Consider the following 6087-nt stretch of genomic DNA (forward strand, 5'->3'; position numbering starts at 1 on the left):
CAGGCCAAGAGCTCCCTGCCAGGAATATTTGTTTCCCTGCAAGGCTAGACCATGTCAGACATGCACAGGAGGTGCAGAGGAGGTTTGCAGCAAACAAGGAGTTCTGCATGACCTGAGGGTGCTCCCAAGGACCCAGCAGGAGTTTTGGAATTTAAATTATTTGGGGCATTTCTGTTTGGTGCTAGAAACCAGCACTGACGAACAAGGATGTGAGGCACCAAGTTAGTTCTTGCTGTACCCAAAGCTGCCAGAAATGAAGCTGTGGTGGGTGATTTTCTTTCCTCCCTCTGTAACCCCAGCAAATCCTCACCGCTGCAGGAGTGCCCAGCTGGGCAGAGCTGACAGTCTGCTGCCTGCCCTTTCCCACTGGCAGGGCTGAAGCTCCCAGGGCTGCAGGGAATTGGGAATTCAGAGCCCTCAGGGCAGTAGAATCCAGCGGGGCAATGCCTGTGGTCTGGCTGTGTGGAGCCAGGATCACAGAAGTACCCAGCATGACATGGTCCTGCAAGGGAGAAAAGCTTCAGCATTAGGTTTGAACCAGAAAATAAAAAAAAAATCCAAACTGGGAGAGAAGAAGGGAGTTGGATGTGGGCAATACACACCAGAAACAGCAGCCAGACCTTCTTCTTGGCAGAACTTTCCAGCAGGACAGGGCAGGCAGGAATTGTGGAAACCCATCCCAGCCTGGGGCAGGAAGGAGCCGCTGGGGCAGGGTTGAGGCTCGGGGCTCCCTGGGGGGCAGAAATGCCCTGCTGGGCACAAACCCCCTGTCCCATCACCCACAGGGTCGGGCACACGAGCCTGGGAAGTGCAGAAATGCCCAGGCCAGCACAGGCCACTTGGGGCTGAGAGTCCTAAAGGCAACGAGCATCAGGTCAGATGAGCCAGGGGCATCCTAGAAATCACAGTTTGGGACTAAACCAATCCTAGAAATCACAATTTGGGACTAAACTAATCCCAGAAAGCACAATTTGGGACTAACCAATCCTTTAAATCAAGATTCGGGACTAAACCAATCCTAGGAAGCACAATTTGGGACTAAAGCAACCAGACAAGCCTCGTTGATCCCAGAGCTTCCTGGCCAGTCAGGAGCTCTGTTAGTTCAAAGCTCAATCAGAACTCTTAATATTTACTCACACAATTGATGAGCAGAGAGATAAAAGCCCAATTTTTTTCCTAAATCACCATTTTGGAGGAGGCTGATCATTATAAGTCTTTCCACTGAGAGACAAACCCAGGTGAGTCCTATCCCCTAAGCTGTTGGATTTCTGGTTTCAAAACCTCTGCCAGAACAAAACCACTGTGATCTGTGTTTAATTTCAGTTTCCAAAGACGGTTTGCAAAAAACCCTTTAAAACCTGCTCAAGGGGTCCCAGAAATCCCTGCAAATGCTCTGTAGCACTTGGATGAACTGCACAGAACACGTCCCTCACTCCCAGCCCAAAGCAGAGGATTTTGTTTAAAATTTTTAAATGAAAATTTTTAATTAAATTAAAAATGTTTGCCCCATGCAATTCCCACCTGCCCTGGCACAGAATGTGCCCCCAGGACAAGGCCTGCAGTCCCTGGGGTTTGCCAGGCCGGGCTGGTGGCTGTAGGTTCCCTCTGGACATGGGTACTGGTGGGCAGCCCTCGTTCCTGGTGGGCAGAAATGTCCTGCTGGGCATTCCAGGGCTTTGGCCACACCATGGATGTTCTGCTGCACATCACCTGGGTGCTCCTGTGGGGCACAAAACCTGCCAAAAAATGCCAGTGCTTGTGTTCTCCCTCTGTTCTGCCAGAGATAAAAAACTTCCTGCACAGCAGTGACCACACAATGAAAGGGAAGGAAATTCCTTAGAGATCTCAGGTGTGACCTGCCAGCATCACCCTGCCCATCCCAGCAGGCAGAACTGCCAGGTTGGATTCCCTGGGACATTTCTGTGGTCCAGAAAATGAAACAGTGAAGAGAAAAGTGATGTGAAAACAGAAACAGGAAAACCATTCTTGTGTATCAAAGCATATCTTGTACATCAAACACAGAGCTGGGGGAAACACTGCTGATAATTCCTAAGAAAGCATCAAGAGGAAGGAGCAAATCCATGTCACTCACATTCCTGCTGGGCATGTCTCACAGTGGCCTTTCCCAGCCTGCTCCTGGTATTCTCCAGGGGTACAGGGCACAGGCTCTGGGCTGCCAGGGGGGCAGGAGTGACCCACAGGACACAAATGATCTGGGAGCAAAACAAGAAATTCCCTTATGGTGAAAATATTTTTATTTTTTCAGCCTTTTTTTTTTTTTTTCCCCTCTTGATAAGATCCCCTATTTTTCATACTTCTTATTATTGCTCAATCATTTACCTTGTGCTACTTGGGATAATTTTTGGAAAATGCTTTCCACCTCAATAGTCATTTCTAAACCATAACTAAAGTCAGATTTTAAACTGCCTCTGAAATTCCTGTAGGTAAAGAATGACCCCAAAGAGTTCCTACCTGAGTGCTGGTCTGACACAGAGCCTGCAGGGCAGAACCATCCTTCCCTACACAAACCCTGTGGGGAGCTCAGGCTGTGCTGGGAGCAGAACCAGCCTGGGGAGCAGGGCTGGCAGTCCTGTGCTGAGTGCCCACCAGGATGAGGCAAGAAGGAGCCTGAGAAGAAAAAAAACTCACCAAAATCACATTACTGCATCCTCACCCACCCTGCTGGAAGTGGTTGTGGGGGAATTATCTGGGTCTCAAAGCAGCAGCTCCCACAGGAACTGTCAGGCTGCATCTGCCCCAGAAGATGCAGAATGATGCTGGTTCAGGGAATTCCCAAAATCCCTGCACTCCCTGGAAGCTCTCATCCTGTCAGAGGGACTGGGAGAGGCTGCTCCTGGCTGCTGAGGTGAATTCCTATTTCTTTCTGGACTGAGCAGTGCAGTCCCAGGAAAGAAACAAATGTTCTACCGCGTCTCATTTAATGAGCCCTTTGTCTCATTAGTGATGCTGTTAATGATCTCTGTCTGTGCAGGGCTGTCCCACATGCTGGCTGGGTGACCTGCTGTCCTTCAGGAGGGCTCCAGGGGCACTTCAGCCATTGCTGGCTGATTTAGGGCTGATTTTCCATTACAGCAGCACTGGATTAATTTTCCATGGCTGAATTCCCATGCTGGGAGCAGCTTTTCCTTGGGGAACCCAGGAAAGCTTCAGCACAGGGAAGGAGCTGCAGAGCCTCAGCTGAGCTCTGGGGAGAGAAATGCCAGCAGGGAGCAGCTGCCACCTGTTGGATCCCAGAAACTTGGGATTTTTGAGCTTTCTGGAGAACACTGCTTTTGAGCTGAGGCCTTGGAGAAGGCTTCCAAATTTGAGTGATGAAGTTAAAATCATGGGTGTGTATTTAAATAAAAGTGAGTGATTTTACATAGTGAAAGGTTTTAAATTTGAGGGTTTTATAATATAGTAATAAGTATGGGACAAGATGGAGGATTTTGGGTGGTGTCTCTTTTTGGTGTTTTTCCTTCTTCTTCATGATTTCAGGCAGTAGTTGCTGGTTGGACAGTCAGTGCTGTACTGAGGGTCACGGGAATTTGGTTATTGGGTTAAAAGTATAAATAATATAGGTGTTAATTCTCTATTAAACTGTTTAGCTTTAAGAGACCTTGTAACTAGCTAGGTTCAGGTCTCCATTTTGCTCACTTCTAGCTGGTGGCTAAAAGTGTTGCTGAACTTTCTGTGCTTTTGATAAAATTTAATAAACAATCAAGCCTGAACACAAGAAAATTTGTCTCGTTTTTAATCCTGGCTCTGAGTGAAGACAGAAGAAACTCCAGACAAAGCAATAATTAAGTAGTGCAAACACCACTGTGTTACAGCCACCACACCTACCTGGGGGACATGGAGATGGGGAGTGACTCCCTGCAGGACAGAAGTGGCCTTGGGGACAGATGTCTCCCAGCTCTCCATCCCTGGGGTTTGGGATTGTGGAGCCTCCTGTGCAGTAGAACCCAGCCTGGCAGGGCCCAGATGGAGCTGCCAGCTCTGGGCTGGCACAGAACCAACCTGGAGCACGGGGCAGAATCAGGAGGAGTTCTGGAGACAGCAGCAGCAGCCCCAGCACAAGCTGGGGTCACCTGTGCATCTAGGCAGGAGGGGAAGGGGATGCAGGCACCAAAAATCTAACACCAAAAATGTGTAAGAAAGACTCAGCTCCTACCTGGAGGGCAGGGAAGAGGAAGGGATGACCCAGCAGGGCAAAAGGTTCCTGCTGGGCACAACCCAACAGATCCTGGAGCTGGAGCTGCCTTTCCTGTGAATGGGAAAGACACAGGGTAAGCTGAAACATGAGAATTGCAAACAAAACCTCTATTTTATTGAAGAGGAGAGCTAGAGCACTGAACTAAGGAAAAAAAAGAGAAATAAAGCCATCCTGAACCTGGCTGGTGACCCTAATATCCTTTAAGTGACCCAAATTACCACCATCACCCTTTGCTGTTCCCCTCTCTACCAGAGAAATTTCCAGGAAACATTGTTTTGCTTGACGTGGATCCAGGTGGACAAAACCACCCAGGCGTGCAGAGTCCATCTGGCCTGGCCAGGCCTGGCCTGGAACAGACCCTTCCAGGAGGACACAGCTGGCACTGGGAGGCATCCCAGAGATTCAGGGCTTCGCTGTAGGTGCCAGGGGGACAAGGATGCTGCGTGGCAAATTCTGTGCTCCTGGGGCAGTAGTGACCTAGAGAGAAAAGGTGGTTTTATAATGGGTAGGACGGGCTGGGAACAGCCTAGGAAGGATCCCCAGCCTGCACAGGAGGCAGTCCCTTCATCTCTGTGGGAAGTGATTGATGCCTTTTCAGGGCTACCTAAAAACAGAGGCCTGACAAAATTAAGAGAATGAAAAGTGTGATACAGTATAAGCACTTTGTTCATTATAACTCCTAGTAAGGAATAATGAATTTCAGCCGGAGGTGAGACAGGTAGTTTCACAGGTAGTGAGACACATCAGGAGCATGGTATGCATAACTTATGCTGAAATTAGTGGCTGGGCTGTTTAACCAGTTTTTAAAGATTTTCCCCTAGGCTAGGAGGAATAAACAAGAAGAGCACCCGGCGCCTCTCCCCTGCTGTGACCACCAGAAGACAAGATTCCAACCCCCCCAGCAACGGGCCTTGCGGATGCAGAGTACTCCAAGGAAAGACGTCAGCTGAATTAAAAGAATAAAAAGACCTTAGGGAGAGAAGGAAAATGCGGGCCGTTTGTGGAGCAGTGCCTCCCGGCCGCCCTGCGCTGTTTTGCGTACTGTCACTTGCTGATAAACTCTAATTATTAGAACTGACTTGATTCGGTTTCCATTCTCAGTCTATAACAAAAAGCAGTTCTATTTATTGAATGATTCAGGTACATTTAGGGCAAAGCCCCCCCAGGGGCTACACCCAAAATGGACAATGGGTCACAGGTTTTCACTCTTTGATAGATTTGGGCCATTTGCATATTGGGGGTTAATCTTCCAATTACAGCTTCAGGTAATGAAGTCATTTACCCCAAGTTTGCTCCCCGACAACACACTTTTGTTTCCATCTCTTAGGCCTGAGGCAGTGAAGTGTCCTTGATTGCCAGGCCTGGAGAGAAATTGTTGTGCCTACCCAAAATGGGAGAGCAGCAGCTCCCACTGGATGTGGAGTTTGAAGTTCTACACTAAAGAACTGCAGGGTTACAAATAGATGGAAAATAGAAAAGCTGAAATCCTAAGGCACCAGAAGGACTGATCCCAAGCCACAGGTCCTGCAATTTGTCACTGCTCTGACAGGTACATCCCATCAGGGGTGCCCTGGGTGGGTGCAGCCAGACCCACCTTGGGGACAATCTGTGTAGTTGGTGGAGGCAGAGGTGCAGTAAAACCCCTCGGGGCACTCCAGGCACAGAGTCCCACTCCAGGACGGGCTGTGGGTCCCTGCAGGGCATGGCTGGGCTCTGCTGCTCCCCTCCTCACAGAAATGCCCAGGGGGGCAGGGACCTCCACTGGAGCTTGGCTGGAAGGCAAACACCACAGTTAGAGTCTAAAAACTCCCTGTGTGCAAACATACCTGACTCAGATATAGGTGGAGAGAACCAGACATTCCCCATGAAAT

The 6087-nt window shown here is 49.2% G+C and overlaps 1 long non-coding RNA gene across 1 annotated transcript; it reads right to left on the bottom strand.

Moving 5' to 3' along the window:
- Positions 1-2136: 2136 nt before the first annotated feature.
- Positions 2137-4233, bottom strand: LOC130262574 (uncharacterized). The gene is made up of 4 exons (XR_008842131.1): positions 4175-4233; positions 3847-4020; positions 2473-2628; positions 2137-2213 (listed from the first exon to the last, which is right to left on the bottom strand). It is a non-coding gene; the product is annotated as an uncharacterized LOC130262574 (long non-coding RNA).
- Between the last annotated feature and the right edge of the window lie 1854 nt (positions 4234-6087).

Source organism: Oenanthe melanoleuca, chromosome 24, assembly GCF_029582105.1.
Source record: "Oenanthe melanoleuca isolate GR-GAL-2019-014 chromosome 24, OMel1.0, whole genome shotgun sequence".
NCBI lineage: Eukaryota > Metazoa > Chordata > Aves > Passeriformes > Muscicapidae > Oenanthe > Oenanthe melanoleuca.